An 18,747-nucleotide genomic window follows, 5' to 3' on the forward strand; every position below is an offset into this window, starting at 1 on the left:
TAAAGAGCTGAGGAAGAAGAGCTGCCCTGCCTGTGACTGTGATTTGTGGATCTATTCTGCAGTTGCTGTTTCTGCCTGTGCTAGAGGACAAAGACTGGACTTTGTGTTGCCTTCCTTCTTGTGAAGAACTCTCCAAGGGCTTGATTTAGAGCTTGCCTCCTGTTGTTTGAAGTCTCAGGGACAGCAAAGACTTCTCTCTGCCAGCACCTGGAGTCTCTGGAGAGACTCCTACTCTGCTAAGTGGTGCCCATCCAGTTCCTGGGACCCTGAAAGGAGAAGCTGGCAGCCCAAGAGTGAGAAATCCATGCACAGACCGCCATGCAGGGAAAAGATCGATGCAAGTCCGATCTGCGGGTGAAAAATCTATGCACCGCTGGCTTCGCAGATGAAAATCGATGCTTCTCTGCAACGCGACCGGAAGATCGACGCCCTGAGCTGGGGAAATGATGTGCGGCATCGCTGACAGGGGCTGGTGAGATCGTAACCCGCGCTGCGTGATTTTTGGACCATTGTGCGGCTGAATTTCTGAGGCAAACTCCACTGGGCATCTAAAAACGACACAAGGCCTGCCCGGACCCGAGAGTGCTGACCAGATAGACGCATTGCTCTCCTTCGGAGAGAAGAAACAATGCACGCCGACCCTACTGAAGGAGAAACGACACAAGGTCTTGCTCGTGAGTGAAATCGACGCATCGCAAGCCCTTTTCAATGCACACTCACCCGTGATGGGTTATTTTTGACGCTCCCAAGGTAAATTTTCACGCTAACAGCGTTAGTGTGTGTTTAAAATTACATGAAGACTCTTTTTGCATTTTTTGTGATAGTGTATTGTGGATTTTTGTCGTTTTGTTCTTGTTTTGTTTAGATAAATATTTTCTATTTCTCTAAACCTGTGTTGTGTCAGTTTGTAGTGTTTTCATTAAGTTACTGTGTGTGTTGGTACAAATATTTTACACCTAGCACTCTGAACTTAAGCCTACTGCTCATGCCAAGCTACCAATGGGGTAAGGAGGGGTTAGCTGAGGGTGATTCTCTTTTACCCTGACTAGACTGAGGGTCCTTGCTATATATAAATACACAAAGCAAGCTGGGTAGTAGTGGCAAGTAAGATGGACTTCCCAAATGTGTATATATGTATATATATATATATATATATATATATATATATATATATATATATATATATATACACATATAATACCTAGTGGTGGTCGCCACTAGGTAGTTATAGTAAGGACCTAGTTTCTGTGGAAAATGTGTTTTTTGTTTTTCCTATAACTTTGGTGCCGCTTGATGAATCTTCACAAAATTTTCAAAACATATACTTTGCTAAGTTCAGCTTCTGTCTTGAAAGTTTCAGGGTAATCTGTTAAGTGGGGGCTGAGAAAAAGGGGGTCTCAAAACATGTTTTCCCCGTTCCTTTTTCCATAGGACCTTTAGACACGCCTACAGCCCGAACCACTGAACGGAATTAAACCAAATTTGGTACGAAGCTAGATTCTGTTAAGCAGATCACACTTTTTGTGATTTTGTATGAATCCATTCAGTAGTTTCAGAGAAATTTAAGGCAAAACTATAGATATATGGGGAATGCGGATCCTCCACCAATCCAACAGTCCCCCGTGCTGACATCTGATTGACTGGCAACACTTCAGCAAGGAAGTGTTGGCAGCCATCTTGGGACTCGGCTTCAGCCAAGTCGCTGAAAAAACAGACAAAAAAAAAGGGGCCAGGGTAGAGTCACCCTGCCCCTGAGGGACCCCACCAGGGTTAAAAACATTTTTTTCTAAAAACATCAGAAAAGTCCATTGATGGATCCACAGATTTTTCCAAGATTTCATTTTTTTAAAACACAGTCTCTTGTGCTTTTTCTTATCTGCCCCCGGGTGGGCCAAGTTCTGGGTGCATCATAGAGGACGGGGGAGCACAGGCCCCCCTCCTTGGGCTTTAATAAGCCCCGGGGACCAGGGACCACCACCCGAGGCAAAAATGTTTTAAAGTATGTGGACGAGAACTGATGGCCTACCCCACAGATGCGGGGACCACCACCAGCCTGGGGCTATCCATTTAATTAATGCAGGAGCCTGTGCCCCCCCACACCCTGAGGACCACCACCCCCTGGTGCTACACTTTATTTGGAGGGGTCTATGCAGTTCCCCTCTTGCCCTGTGGACCACCAACCCCAGGGCAAATCTTTTAAAAAAGAAAGGGGGTCAAGCCCAGGGACCACCACCCCTCGGGGCTATTCTTGTTGGTGAGGGGCCAGGCAGCCCCCCTCATGGAGCCACTGGTGGCCCTGGGGACCGCCACCCCCCTTGGCCAGCTCCTGCTATGTCCCTGAGGTGACATTCCCTGGGAAATAGCTCTTTGCTGTGGTTTGGCTGCAGCGTTGCGGCCAAGCCACAGCAAATACTCTGCTGTTTGAAATTGGGACCTTTAAAGCAGGTCCTGCTGTCAAACAGCAGAGCTTTCATCTCTGTCCCATGCACGTGTGCAGGGTACAGAAATGAAATGCTTCACAAGCATGGAGCTACTGTTCAAGCAGCTCCGTGCTTGCTGAAGTAATAGCACTGCAGGGGAAGCCTTAAGGCCCTTTTTTTTTTTTTTTAAAGGAATAAATAAATCTATAAGGAGGACCACGGTGGGGCCCATAAGGTCTCCCTCACGGTCCCAGGTAGCCCGTAATGGGCATTTTATTTTTAAAAGAAAAACATAAAAATAAATAAATAAATATATAGGGACCACTTGGGATACAAATATGTCATTGTAAGTATATCAGACATCAAACACTAAAAAAACTCTATCTCCCTCCCTCACTTTCTTTCTCTCTTTCTGTCTCTCTTTCAGTCAATTTCCCCTACTCACACACCCACTCAGACACTTACGCACCCAATCACAGACCCACTCAGACACTCCTGCACCCACTCACAGACCTACTCAGACACTCAGGCACCCACTCACAGACCCACTCAGACCCTCATGCACTCACAGCCCCACTCAGACCCTCAGGCACCCACGCACAGACACACTCAGACAGGTACGCACCCAGTCACATGCCTACTCAGTCTGTCACACACCCATTCACAGACCCACACACACACACACACACACACTGACGCAGAAATTCACACTGATCTACGCACTCTCACGCACAGACAGACAATCTGACAGCCACTCTTTGCCCCAAATATCCCTTCTCACACCTATCCTCACACCCAGAGAGACCGCGGACAACTCTTGCCACGCATGGCCAAAGGGCAATGCACAGCATGGGGTTGGGTGGTTAGGGAGGCTGGCCACAGTATCTGGCAGCAGCCCAAGTCTTGTGGGCAACCTTCACTGCACACAAGTGAAGGCCATGCATGGTGTAAGGGTAGGTGGTTATAAGGGGTTGGCCAATCTCAACTAACTATAACTTGTGCCCCAAGGGAACTATAACTTGCACCCTTGCCATGCACTGGTAATTGCCAACAAATTATGGCACTTATGACATCTTTGATTACATCATTGATAATATCGATGTAATATTTGCAGCAAATATTTTGACGGAAACACTGTGCATGGCGAGGGCATGAGTTATAGTTACCATAGGGCACAAGATAGTTAGTTGAGATAACTCCATAACTCTAACCATAACTGGCGAATTTCTAAGGTTTTGTACGTTTAAAATGTGAGCTTAACTATAATGTCCCTGTAACCTTTTTCTGTGAATAGCTATATATATTACACCAAAATTCAATGTAATGTCATGCATGGTAAAGGCATATTTGTTGTAATATGTTGTAATGGTATGCATGGTTATGTTGCATGCGTGGTTAAGCCTGCTTGGTAATGGCATGCGGGGTTCAGCCTTCGTTGTGAAGGCTGTATCCCCTACAGCACTAACTATCATTCCTATGGCAAAATGAGCCCCCACATTGTGTTCCTTTCTAAATTAAATTAAATGTTTTAGGTTTTACCAGTTCGTCTTAATCAAGATGGCTTCAGGTGTGCCAACCTTTTGTCATAAGTAAGACTGTTAGCATTTAGTTGTTCTTTAGAACACTCTGGGATCTTGCTGTAGAACTCAAGGGAATCAACTGACATCCTACTGCTGTTGGAAGTACATGTTTTTCTGAGAATGTCAGATTTCATTCTCGTATGGCTGAGAAAGATAGTGTGAACTTACAGAAAGTTGGCTTTCATTTTAACTTCTAGAGTGCCTTTCATCACCTCTATGTGAAAATCATGTGAAAACAGTTTTCTCTAAAACATGATTCATGAAATCCCAGCAGGGTAAAATCACCCTAAGCACACCACAAATCCTAAAATGAGTATGTTACCATCGACAAATGATTTAAATTCTAACTAAACTTATCATCCTTTATGCGTTCTGCTTGACCCTCAAAACCTGCCATTCACTACAATGCATTTCAAAAGGGTGCTATCATGTAGGTTGGTCCCCAGATGGCTGCCAGCACTTCCTCATTAAAGTGCTGACAGTCAATCACATCTCACCATGAGATCTGTGCTTAGGCTCCGCCCATATATACACATTTGGAATTCCATTCATTTCTCCTAAACTACTTAATGGATTTACATCAAATAAAAAAAGAATAATCTGCAGAACAAAATCTAGCTTTCTCCCAAATTTGGTGTAATTCCGTTCAGCGGTTTTGGCTGTAGCTGTGTTCAAAACTCCTATGGGAATTAAGATAGGAAACACACTTTTTTGACCCCCCTTTTTCTTGGCCACCACTTGACAGATCACCCCCGAAACTTTCCAAGCGCAACAAGAATCACTGGCACATTTTTTAAAAAGGTTTGGGAAATTGTCAAACAATGCCAAAAATATAGGCAAGTAAAAAAAAATGCTTTCATATAGAAAAACAAAATATTGTGGGTATATATGTATATGCACAAAATGATGTGGTATATAACAACATACTTTCATAATGTTATTCCTAGTTCAGATAGGTAAATTCATACTGTTAGATTTTATAGCATATAATTAGGCCTTTTGCAGCTTAATTTTGCTAAATTTACAAAATAATTTGGTCTTCCCTACTACATAATTCAAGTAGCCATAATAATGATAAAGGATGCTGGATGGCTTGAAATTGTCATTAATGATAACTGAATCTATACTTCACAGTGAAAGACAAAATATTTCCATATTTCAGTGTTCCCTGTGTAACATTGTTTTATACTACTACATTATGAGCACTGAAAACGCCAAACATGTAATACATATTTAAGCACACGTGTGTGTGTGTTAGACCAATGTCTATAACAAAGCTCTGTGCTCAACATTATAGTGGACAGATTCAATTACAAAAGCTGAAAAAAGACAAATTAAAATACATTTCCTTCCATCAATTTTGGAAAGATTCACCCAAAAGTTATCAGCATTGCATTGTTATTATTTTTTAACTTAGTCTGTGAAATAGAAGTCAGAATTCCTCAAAAAGGCAAGCACAAAGTCTTACTTTCATTGAGTTCCCATTGAAGCATTTTGTTTGTCAGCTAGATGTGGTGCCTCAACCTGGACCAAGGTTTTTCCTTTGACTCAAGTAAATATTTTGGTTCTCAGATTTTTCCCGCAGGGCATGTTTGAAGATGTAGCTGTGGATTGATATATTTACCACAAGGTCCACTGAACCCTTTACCAGAGTGTCAAAATGCTCCAAGTGGGATGGACCTGGTTTCTTTTCCACCTTGGGTGAGATGTCCCTTATCAAGCCTGAGCTTCAGAACCTTCTCTTGATCCACTGGAGGTGAAAAGAATGACTAGGTCCAATTTTTCTCATATTGCTGGGAGAGTTCTTTCTTGTCAGTCCTTCAGTCCCTAGTGGAGGCTTCTAGGTACAAGGTCCATGTCTAATCAGGTCTCCTTCAGGGTGCTTTATTATGTGGTCAGCGTGGTCCTTTTGGAGTCAGGAGTCCTTTTGCTGTGTCTGTCCCGGGAGTAGGTAAACAAATTGCCACCCACTGGATGCTCAGAGAGCAGATCCCTGGGTGGCAGCAGGGTTCAGAAGTCTATGATATCTTGCGTCCTCATTTTCCTGCAGGAATTAGTAGTCAGGCATCTTCTCTTTCAAGTGTTGTCTTTCTAGGTTGAATAATTTACTCAGGAGGTGATGGTGAGATGACAGTCGTGTACTGTGCTCTACGGAATGATTGGAGAACTTTCCCTGGACATTTCAGGCTTCGTTCTTGCTATATGCCTACCTCAGTTTGAAACACTTTCTCTTTGCCTTTATGGAAAATTACTCAGGGTCACTCTTTCAAAATTGCCAATCCTTCCTGCTACCAGGAAAACCTTTCTTCAGTCCCTAGCCACTTTCTTATTTAGAACAGTTCTCCGCTCACCTGACATAGGCAAAATAACTTTTCTACCCTACTGTGAATAGAGTCAAGCAGGCTAGGGGTGGTCCTATGGATAAACTAGAGAAGCCCTTTCTAGCATCTCCTGCTGAAAAGAAGAAGAGGTGTTAAGGCTGCCGTTGGAAATGTCCATCTTTTGTGTGGTATGCCCTCAGACTTTTGCCTTCATTACCCTAATTTTGCCAAACCGTTTTTGTCGTCTTTAGCACACTGTGCACATTATTCCTGCTGCCAGTGGTAAAGTGGTTGTGCTCTTTCTTATAAACATGGTTAAATTGGATACATTTAATATATAAGTCCCAGGTATAAGGTACTACATATAAATAGTTCCAGTTAATGAAATGCTAACTGTGGTCTGCAGCACTTATTGTGCCACCCACTAAAGTAGCACTGTAAAATATGCCTCAGGCCAGCCACTGCCGTCTATAGTGTAGTTTTAAACTACCACTTCAACTTGGCAAAATAAATCTTTTGCTGGCCTGAAACCTTCCTTATTATTAATTTTGTTACCCCCTCAGGTAGGCCCGAAATGCTACTGAGGGCAGTGTGCATGGTATTTATAAAGTAAGACGTGCATTTAAAAATTACATGTCCTAGCAGAGAAAATGACGAATGTTTCTTTTTTCACTGTGGAAAGGCTGGATTCCCATAGAGTAGCACTGATTCACGTATTACATTTAATAAGTGCTAAATTCAGTTTGGGAACAGCTAGAAAAAATGCTTCTTCCACTCATTTTAATTGTAATGTAAAATCCTGTTTAAAGGCGAAGTCAAATCACTATTTTGAAAATGTGACTTTTAGAAAGTTAGCATTTCCCTATCTAAGAAAAAGTGTGCCATTCTGCCACTGTCCAGGGACACCTGATGTTAAAGGGGGTGGGCAAAAAATGCATCTCCGCCAGCGGAGTTTGCAGAGTTTTGCCCACTCCATGTTCGGCTTGGAGAGCCGAGACCTGTCAAAACTCGGCCAACTGCAGCATGGCAGAGACTTCTCATGCGTGTGGCTCATCAACATTAAGTTGGCGAAAGTGAGTTAGAATCTGCAGCCCTTAGTGTGACTTTCAGGTGTTAGAATGCCTCCCGCCGAGATTTCTCAACACGGGCAGTCAAGGCAGGCTGCAACCATTCTCTTTGAGGAAGCTGATGCGCGCGAAGAAAATCTGAACCACCAGCAGAAAGAAGCATCGCCCTCTGGCTTGCCATGAAATGCCCTTTACACCTTCTTTTCACCGTGGAACATGCTCCTGGTGCTAAAAATCTGTGCGAGCAGTGGGACGTGCCCAGTTTCTGCCTGCTCACTGAACTCTGTAGAATCTCATTGAGTGTTTATGTAACTCCAAAGCGTGAAGCTCTGTGAATTCTGCTAACCTCTAATTGTTAATGACTCTCCAGTATTTGATGTGTATTCCTCCCAGACAGTGGACAAAAGGGCATTGGGTGAGGGGAAGGGTGTTAATCTCCTGAGCAGGTTGGTCTGCGGGGTTGTACTAAGCTTCCAGAAGCCTTTTCTGCATTCATGCTGACCAGATCCAACTGGACCTGACTTGGCCCCCTATGCGGGCTTCTGCAGAAATGAGTCCTGACCACCCAAGTTCTGTCCTCAGGGTCCTGGACTCTTGGCTGGAGTTAGAGTGTACATCTCCCTGTTCAACTGAAATTTTCACCAGAGCTGACACAGAGACACCCAGGACATTTTTTACATCTCAGAACCTTGCAGCTCCTGATTAGCCACTTCACCGGATCTGGCACAAACTGACTCAGAGCGATGCAGATCTCACATTGCAATCAGACACACATCCTGATTGGTGGTTGCACCAGATCTGACAGAGTGATGCAGAGTCCCATAGAGCTGTGCAAGTCCCAATTGACAGCCTCGCTGGATCAAATACACAGCAACTTAGGACAACCAAAGCCCTGCAGAGACATCCCACAGAATCTTTGCTTCAAAGACCGAAGGCTAATCTTCCAGCAGAATGAACTGGTCCTGTATCCGGCCCGTGCTCCATTGTGATTGGCCTGAATTTGTGACATCATGCCGGTCCTGTGCAACCAGATAGACCCAACAGAGCTTTGCACCCTTTAGCATATTTTTTCCCAGCTAAAATTTTAAGAACTCATTACTCTGATTCTACTGATTGGATTTTTGTTGTTTTGGTGTAACTATACTCATTAAAATGTACTCTCATTTTTCTAAATTGGTTTGAGAATTTTCTTGTGTCGTGTTTTCACTTTATTACTGTGTGGGTGCTGCACAAATACTTTCCACATTGCCTTGAAGTTAAGCGTGACTTCTTTTGCATCTAGTTACCAGCGGTTTATGCACAGGTTTATTCAGTGACTTTTTGGGTCACGCTGACAAGGACTGTAATAATATTTGAAGTGGGTTCTCACCTCGTCAACTAAATAATCCAAATTATTACAGCTGCCATTTGTTCTGCAAGATGTTCTGCACATCTCCCAGGTGGGTAATCCCTACTAAGTGGTCAGTAGTTAATACCATTCTGCTTTTCCTGGGCTTAGAGGCAAGCTGTCTTCACAGCAATGTTGTTAACTCTTGAAGCCAAGGCTATGTGTTCCAACTCTGGAGCTGTGATGAGTGAAAGAAATGGTTTAATTCACTTCTGGCTCAGGTAGCACAAAGGAAATTTTTATAAAATAACTTTTCCAATATTATAATTAAAAATCCGATTTCAGTATTCAGTAAGATGTTTAAAACTTAAGCGGAAAATATCTTTCAATTATTTCTTTAGTACTTTCCCACATTTAGAATAAATATTTCAATCGTGTCTAGGCCTGTTGATGGGAAAGACAATCACGGACTACACAATAGAAGGAGCTTTTATATTTTAGCTCACTGTGATTGCACACTGAACTCAATATCTAATACACCTAATTTTTATATAGTGGTACCCAGCCCTGTGAGCTTTTAAGGCACACTTTAGGGGTAATTTGTGAAATTAGAAAAATAGGCTTTTCTGCAGAGAAAAAAACAATGTTTCCCTTCTATGTGTTACTGTGGCGATTTAGACCGCTGCTCAGCTAGAGCACAGTGGTGCTCCTGGCAGCCATGTAGTGTGACCACCTTCACTCAAGGTCTTTATGAACACTGTGCACTGTCCTGAACTTTCACTTACAAATCATTGATATCAGGTATGTTAACCTAATTAGTTCACTGGTAGCGAATCAATACTACAATATCCAGAATACTTTGACTATCACACAAACGTTTAGGCCTGGGAGCATTATTAGTAATGACTAGTAAAGATGTGGTCACCATACAGCCATGACATTTTCTTTCACATATATAAGTGGTGTAATGTCACACTGCAGCCCACATATGGCATTTAACTTTTTATGCCATGGATGTATTTATCCACCATTTATGATAGACTAATCGGGAAGTAAAATAATCCAAATAAGGAACTCCAATGCACAGCACCTGTTTTGGGGGGGAAAGGTATAGATTCCTTATTACTGTTAAGCAGTGCTAAACTAAGCATAATCTTAAAGTCAGCAAAATCATACAAATAAATAGCAGACCGTGACAAAGATGTTGCCACTCCTCACATATAGCTTCAATAGAATCTAAGCTGAAATGTGCCTAGTTGGCAGGCCTCAGGTTCTAGGGTCTACGCAGTAGCAGAGTTGCCTTGTAACATAAACAAGCTGAGGAGAAGACTCCGCCGGCCATATTTTTTTTAGCTTCCACAGCACACTGAAGTATGCCTTGTCCAGAAAATAACCTAAGGTGTCTGTCTAAAAGGCAATCGGGAGATAATCTACGTCAATATTGGTCCTCTCCCCCGTTTTGTATATGCCAGTAGGATGCCGGGGAAAACAAAAAGTGATTACATGTAACACATAACTTTTGTTTTGCATCAGGGACGTGTCATCTATCATCGTGAGCCAACGACTGTGGTCTTAAAGTATTCAAAAACCCACCGAGACAGAATCACACCCTCCTTCGCACATAAGTACAATGATGCAAATATAAGTAATAAATAATGCAATTTCAAGAGTGTGAAAAGTCAAGAGGTTTTCACAATCACCCCGCCCTTATTCATGCGAGCCTGAAAATCACTGGTGAGCGTAAACCAATCTAATAGTTTAAAAATACCAGCCCCATAGCATTGTCATCTCCTTTCTAGGCACGATCTAAGAAGCATAGTAAAAATAAAATATTTACCCTCAAAGTACAGGCTGATTTTTGCAGCTTAATAGTGTTTCAGCTTGCTTTGCATGATGATGCCAAGTACACTTTAAAGTACGCTTGTGCATAATCTGCATAATTTTGCCCTGAATTTTCTAATTTTACAGTAAAATAGCTCAAAATGGTGTGTCCCTTGTAAAATAGTTTTGTCCTGCAGTCTCGGTTGATTTCCTAGCCTTTCTTGCAGAGAAAATCTTCCCAATGTACATTAGGAAGAGGTTCGTTTGAGCTGAAAATGCCTCTTAGCAAGATATTTTCTCTAGAACCACTTTCCCAAGGGCAAAAATCAAGCAAATTTTGGTAATGCCAGGTGGCAAAACTTCCACACATTTTGTGTAATGCCAGCATTGAGAATTCCGTGCAAATGCACATATGCAATTAAACATAAGTACAAGTGTACTTTAAATGAGCTAATCAGCTTCCCCCTACTAATTACGTGTAACATACGAGTGTTTCAAATCCTTTCTGTGTTGGAATGAGAACTTTAGGAAGGCCACCCCTAAGCTACAGATTGTAGGAGCATGAGAAAACCCATTTGCAAAGCTCATTAAAGCAAATAGTTATGTTTTCTACATAGCACAAAATGGTGTGTCCAGTTGTGTCAGATATTGTGTGGTCTGGGTAATACCTTCAATGTAGCTAGACCTCAGATCTCCAATCCATCCCGAGGACTTAAACTCATACAAGATTTTAATCAAATAGTGAAGTTTCTACAGCAGGTAGACAAACGTGACTGGTTTATTACTGACCAAGTCGAAATGGTGGCAAGTGTAGTTAATCTGTCCGATTAATTTCATGTGCACAACAACTTTCGCTGTCAAGGTTATATTGTAAGACCTGTGTTTTTCCATTTTATTAGGATTCCATAATTTGTTCCCAAAAGCTCTGGAGGTTCGTCAATAGTTCCAGGATATTAGGCAAAATAGCATCCTGGGCACTTCTTGTGCAAGTATCCTCAAGCTGTGTTTAGACCATCTGTGGGTGAGAGTATACCTCTCATCACCAGCTTGTCGTTTATGAGATTGCAGCAAAGATTGATGAGCCATAGTGACAGCAGAGTCTGCCTGTTTCCCGTGGGAAGCCCCGCATAAAGCTCTTAGGCCCTCATTACAGTGGCAGTCAATCCGCTACCAATGTGGTGGTCCGACCGCCACATTATAACAGTGGCAATAACGCCGTGGTCAGACTTTCAGCACCAACACTTTTCTGCCACAGGACGGCAGGCGGTCCTGACGGTCCTACTCCATCAGGGCAGCACTGCCCTAGGAATTACGACTCCCCTCTCTGCCAGTGGTTTCATGGCGGTAGCACCCTACACACTACAGCATTGCCGATGGCTCTATTATGAGCTAGTGACAATGCTGTAGGTCATTTCCCACTGGGCCCGTGGGGAACTCATAATGAGGCTGATGGGGAGGTGGCCGCACTGGCGGCAACCTACCCATCGGGACTTCGGCAGACGGGCTTTTCTGTCCGCTGAAGTCATTATCGGGCCCTTAATGTCTATTCAACTGAAAATATATGTGACTTAACTGCTACAATATTGTCTCCGTTTGAACAACAGTGTGGGAAAGCATGGCATTTACATGAGCAACTTTCCATGTCAAGTGCAAAAAATAGCAAAAACTGGGGTACATGGTAATAAACTATATTTTACTGTTGTCTACTATGACACTAAACATTGCATTTGATATATACATTCCACACAAATACATGATTTATTCTACTCAAAAAGTGCAACAAATGTGGCAATTGAAAATCAGACTCTAATTGCATCCAAGATAACGTAGATCACTATTTAAATACTTACAAGTCACAAACAATTCTCCAAGACACTTTAAACATGTATGCATTGCTTACGATATGCACATGCAGGTGTGGGATTCATGTTAAAAGCTAAGATAAACCTATCTACCTAGCCCTACAACGTGCATAGTATGTTCACATTATCCACGCACAGAATTAAAAAAAAAACAAAATTCACAAATATTGTTCGCATACAGTCCAACCTTTTTGGATCGTTTAGCACAGTTCAATCAACTCTCTCTTCAGTTTTAACCAGGGCATGAATCGGTTAAAAATGTGATCAGAAGAATGGCCATAACATCACATATATGTGTTTTTCAAAATGTTAAATATTTTTCGGGCGTAACCTATAATTTGTATTACATGCTGTTGCCCAAGCTTCTGACACACCTCTGGTTATACCCACATTGTCAAGCCCTTTTGGAGCACAATTATGGTTATGCACAAAAGCATGGATTACAGTAGGCATTTGGAGAACACAACCACACTCTTAAATTACACTTCTGTTTTGTTTTGTAATTCATGTGTAATGTGCATATGCGTACACTCGGACTTTCTCAAATCCTTGCTTGTTTCTAACAGATAGAAAGGATTATGAATGTCTTTGTGTACTTGAATGTTAAAATCAAATGATCAACAAACTGCAAGACATGAACTAGTTCCCTATTGATCTCTTTTCCTTCTTTGGGGCTCTTGGCTGATGATGTTACTGTCCAAACAAAGCACAAAATGACATGTCATAGAAAACTCTTAGAAGTATTTGGTTTTCTGTGTCACCTGAGGTCCCCAGCATACATTGTGTTGACTGTTGCAAGAGTTATTTAAATGTTAACATTAAAAAACAGAGAGGCTGATTTGCTTGCACCAACTGCAGTGGTAAGCAGATACAGGTATGCCTTATTAGTCGGAAGTCCTACAGTAAGCACACGATCAAGAAATTAATCATTCACTCCCCGCAGACTGCTTATGTTTTTCATCGGCCCATTATCTTGTCTGAATAACAAGAACAACTGTATAACAAACCTTGGTTTCTGCTGAAAGCAGCAATTTTGGGTTTGCAGTTTCAAGATGCCATGGTGAGGTACCCCTTTGAAAGGGAGGTTTTATTTCAAATCCTCTGAAACATCAGAGGAGGCAGCTTGTCCTGATGTGGCAGCCTTTTGTACTATAAATGGTCCCCCTCATTGTTATTTATGAGATGCTTCAAGCTCCCAAGAGTCGGGACGTGTCGGGCAGCGGTGAGTCATGACTGTGTAAGCTAAGATTTCATAACCATGAAGGTACACTATGATCCCAGATCTTCTAAACATGACCTCGTATTCACACTCATGTCCAAGAGGTGTGGGGGACTTGACCTGTGTACAGAGAACCATTAACATCAGATCCCCCCACTTTTACTCCAGCTCTGCTTCATTTTGTAAGTTCCATTCACGATGAGGTTGATACATTTCATTAGTCACAGTGGCAACAATATTTAAAGACACGAAATTGAATTGACGTTTCCCTGTCATATTGCCTCCTACTTCAGTTGATGATGCCAAAGTGATCTTAAGGTTTCAAGGCAGCCTTGAAGGTCATTTTTCTAGACACATATGTGCGAATGTGGGCCCTAAAAATTGCAACAATTCAGAGCAGTTGAACTATGAATAACACATAGGGTGGAAAACAAAAATATTAAATCTCCCATGCATTGTGAAGTTGAGGGCTCTTGTTTAACTTCTGGCCCTTCCTCTTTTGTGTTAGCAGTTGGTGCAACCATGGGTTTTAGACCATTTTGTCACAAGCTACAGAGTAGGATAAACTAGCATAAAATGGTGCATTTAGTGGCCTATCTCCAAGAATACGGGAAACCATGGCTAGGCTTGTAGTAGTAATGTTACTTTGTCAGGTTTAAATTGTGTGCAATAGCCTAACACTCTTGTTCTTTGTAGACGGATGTTGGTAGAAAGGAAGTTAAGTACAATACACAAAAACATATGTATGCACACAAATATTCCATGCCAGTAAAAATTATTGAGGCCTTATAATGCTTGTTAAATAGAGCAAGCCAACTTATAAGCACGCATGTACTACTATGGTGCAATTGTCAAATCCCTGTTATTTCCACAGTGCCATGTAACTGACATGGAAAATCACAGTGTTCTGTCTTGCAGAACGTATTTTAGAAAGACGTGACAAACTAAATATACACTGCTAATAGTCAAAGGCCAGTTCAGTCTCAATTATTCTCAATGCATGGTTTAAACATGTGTTTGTGGTTCTGGGTAAATGCTTTTGTTCATAACTACATCACGAGATAAAACAACATGGCATAAGCGATATTTACCGATCCGCAGATACAAAGATGTTGTTTAATATCATTGTGGACGGAGGGAAGAGCAACATTACCTACTCAAGGATTTGCCTCTTGTGAGTTATGAGGTCTCTTCCCACGACCAGCAATGAAAATAGGTAGCATATTTCAGTGCACTAATCTGGATATATACTATATATTACCTGTTCCAGTGTTTTTCGTACAAAGTCAGTGCTATAAAACCCATATTTCATGCAGGCCTACGAATTATAAAGTCGCTATGAAATATTGAAAATAGTTCACCTGACTCCATTAAATGTGGGTCTCATCTTCGTAATGACAGCCTTACACCACTCTGCATAGCTTTACTATTTACATTGTCGAATCAACGTTTTATTGATAAAATGTTAACAAAAACTGAAATTTCTAAATTTCTAATTCCAATCAGTGCCCATTATTAGGTGCAACTTGCAAAGAGTACAGCTTCAACAGCCTTTCCCTTCTGAGAAAGAATGTTTTATTTAAAAAAGCGGAATGAGTTCCTTTCCTAAACCCTACATTCTTAACTACACACTTAAATATTTGTTTTCATTTTTTCTCTATGCTATCAAACAGTATTGCCCAATAAGTCACTTGTTGTTTTCAATAAACATTTCTGAGTTTGAAAAATCACCCTTTTCAAGTCAATTGTCTTAAAATATTTGTTATATAAAATTTACATAACAGGTAACCTTGTATAATGGACCATTATTAGCTTCTTGGTGTTCTAGTGATATTTACAAACCACCAAACCACTCTGCCTTGGCCCTTGTTGCTTATGATTTCAACAGAACCCCTTGATGGCAGTAAATGAGATTACATGGTCACAAGTTATATATCCTCCAGTATATAAGCACATGGAGAGAATATAAAACGCTTGAACTATCATTGTTGAGTGTACAAAAGAAACAAGAGGCACAAGAGGCAAAGGTTTGAATGGAGCATAACGTACCTCCGCTCCCTCAACAAAGAAAGTAAATAGCATATTGCTCAATGGTGGATGCCATGCTGTTTAGTCATGTGTAGTGGTTATAAGTAAAAAGTGTTTGTTTGATTAGAACCATGATAAAACCAATTAAACCTGTCAATCAGATAAAAAGCAGAATAAATAGGCCCCATCACTATAAGCAAAGCTGTTGTCCCCTATGCAGTGTGTGTAACGCACTTTGTGAGACAGTAAGCAATGGGCTCTCAAATCAGATACACAGTACAATAGAAATAGCATGAAATTGAACCTTTGCACGGTAGTAGTAAGTCTGCCAATGTATGTTATTTGGAACACTTTCCTTGCTGCAAATACTAAAAAAGTATTGGTTCATGAAGAATTGTGAAACGGCGCCAAAGATATAGGCAAGTCAAAAAAATGCTTTTTCAAAGGAAAATCGTCCTAACTATAACTACCTATTGGCAGCCGCAAGAAGGTAATATTTATATAATTATATGAATGTTTGGGTATATATACTGTATTTATTTATTCATTGTCAGATTATAGCAAACATTAGATACAATGTTTAATGTCTCACACGTTGCATATTACAATGTGTTACCATTTATGAACAGGGGGAGGGTCATCGTGACCCACATGAGACAGCCTTTCTTGAGTCATGGTCCTTCACCAAATTCATTAGTCAAGACATATTATTTCGCCTTATAATCCGTATGATCAGATCACCCCATTCACCAGGTCGGATACTACTGAGCCACGCACCGATATTCACAATAATAGTCTTTTCTCGGGAGTACTTCAGCCAGGAGTTACAGCTGACTTTAACGTCTGTTTTGTTTCCTTCTCAGAAACATGGAGCAGGAAGCAAATGGAACGTACCGGACGTGTTGTCTGGAGAAGAGACATTTGAAAGGCGCATCTGCTGTGAGCAGGAGGTGGTATAGCATTCTATATATTCAGAGTTCTTCTCTGTGTATTTTTTTTAGAATACTACATCTCATCCGACGTTTTATTTAACATACAAGTGTTAAATGAAGGCAGCGCGCGTGGACTTGAACCACTGAAGAAAAACCAAGTACAAAAATAGCCTTTTTCATTAATATCAAATGTAAGGTGCCTCGAGTACAATTCCCCGCTACTAATAAGCCATGAAAGTGGGCGATTCACTGGGGGGCACTGTACGTGAACCCCGGCACTCGTGGTTCAAATGTAACATAAAGAGTGTTTCCTATTACGGCCCCTTTTGCTTGAACACGTGGCGCATTATTCACTAATAACACCGTTTACTGACCCAATTTTGCTTTTGCGCAAAAAAAAAAAAAAAAAAAAAAAAGAAACAAAAAAGCAAGTCAGCTACCGGTTATTGCTGAGCAGTGTTTTTCTTGCTACCGAAGATGCGCTAACTGATGACTTCGGTGCACGCGCTGTCCCAAGGGACGGGCTGCTCGCAAAAGTTTCTGGATGGCGACAGTTTAGATAAATGGGCGCATGAAACCTGCCAGTAGCTCGCATCCAACAGGGCTGCTGTCAGAGCTGGTGACTCAGTCTGTCAAACCTTAAAGTGAAGCATCGCCTTTTGTTTCTGTTGGATAAAAACAGGCTCAAGGATGGCGAGTTGATAAATATGTACGGACGCGTGAACGAATGAAAGGACTGAGGTGGGCACCAGTGTGTGTGCACCACAGAGTCATGGCAGACAGGTGGATAGGCAGAAAGGCGGCTGGGAGGTCGTGTTAAGCAGTAGGCATGCAGATTGAGAAAAAGACAGCTAAGAGTAGAATTTGGCAGGTTATGAGAGCTCGGAGGCTGCAGGGGGAGTGACAAAATTAGTGCAAAATCTGGTGGATGGTTGGGAGATGTGTTTGCATGCGTAGTTGAGGGACTGCTGGAAAGCAAGAGGGTGCAGTCGCGAACTCATAGTAAGATACACACACAGATAACTGGTGATTTACGCAGCTGGAAGTCCAAAATAAATTATTCGATCTCATTATCGTATACACGACCATCTACGTTTACAGATTTAAGTGAATACAATACATAATGATCCTATAGGATTCCACGTTAAAAAAAAATGAGTTGAGCCAAAGGAGACGCCATAAAAGAAGTATTTACCCAAGCAGACGGGAACAAAGGCTGCATGTGAGTAAGTTGTAAACCCCCCAGAATAACAAGGGCAAAGTCACAATAATGCACAACAGGCAAACAGGGGCATGCTAAGGCTCTTCAAATCAATAGCCGATATCCCATTTAAGGAAAGAAATAGCCTCATCTAAGTGAAGTCACCGAATGCTCCAGGTTGCTGTGAGCACTGTTCAAGTTTGTTGCCTCTCTCACTGCTCGTAGTCGGGCCGAGGACAAGTGCACATTATAAAGCCATTAAGGGCATGGTCGGGTACTTACTGGGGCCGCAGGTTAGGACCACTGGGGGATCCGAGGAGTCTTTTCTTCCGTCCCGGCAGTCCGAGAGGAGAGAGTGCTGCTATCCACGGGCAGAGTCCTGGCCCTTGACAGGTGAGTTGGACCCGAGGTAACGGGGCGCCCCGATTGGGGCGGCGTCCTGCTTCCTCCACAACGTGGTCCGGAGGCCGGCCAGGGCAGAGTGAGTGAGGCTCCGGCGCGTTGTCACGGCGAGACGCGGTACCTGCGCTCCGGTGAGGCTGGTAGCCCGAGAGAGAAAGGATGGAGAGCGGCCGGGAGGGGCGGAGGCAGGGGAGGGAGGGGGAGCAAGAAAAGATGATGCTTAGGCGGGAGAGAGGATAGTTGAGGCAGAGTAACGCTGCGAGCTGATGGCCCGGAGAGGAGGCAGCGCTCTGCTCCTGCTCGCACGTTCTGCTCAGCGGCCCAAAGGCACCCGCAGCACTGCCCTCCCCCCGCACCTGCACTTCCGTAACGAGCCACTTGATGGCTGGAGGAGAATAAGCCTAGGAGGCTGCAAGGGAAAAGGACGCGCTCCGGCCGCCGATCTGGGCTCCTAAGCGGTTAGCGGGAGGGGGCTGTGACCGTATTTCAGCTGGCGGGGCTCGCCAGGGTGGGAGCTGCTTGCCACCCTCTGTCTGTTGAATTCTGTCCTGGCCGCAAGGCCAGTGG

General features: G+C 42.5%; 1 protein-coding gene across 2 annotated transcripts in view; it reads right to left on the reverse strand.

Moving 5' to 3' along the window:
- PTPRD (protein tyrosine phosphatase receptor type D) overlaps positions 1–18,327 on the reverse strand; it is a 3,982,777-nt gene extending 3,964,450 nt beyond the window's left edge. Inside the window, exon 1 of one of the 2 annotated variants that reach the window (XM_069230134.1) lies at positions 18,061–18,327. The gene's annotated coding sequence lies outside the window, so the exon portion shown is untranslated. The remainder of the gene's footprint in view (positions 1–18,060) is intronic. The other variant, XM_069230131.1, reaches the window with a different exon arrangement.
- Positions 18,328–18,747: the final 420 nt, after the last annotated feature.

The sequence above is a fragment of the Pleurodeles waltl genome, chromosome 1_1 (assembly GCF_031143425.1).
Source record: "Pleurodeles waltl isolate 20211129_DDA chromosome 1_1, aPleWal1.hap1.20221129, whole genome shotgun sequence".
Lineage (NCBI taxonomy): Eukaryota > Metazoa > Chordata > Amphibia > Caudata > Salamandridae > Pleurodeles > Pleurodeles waltl.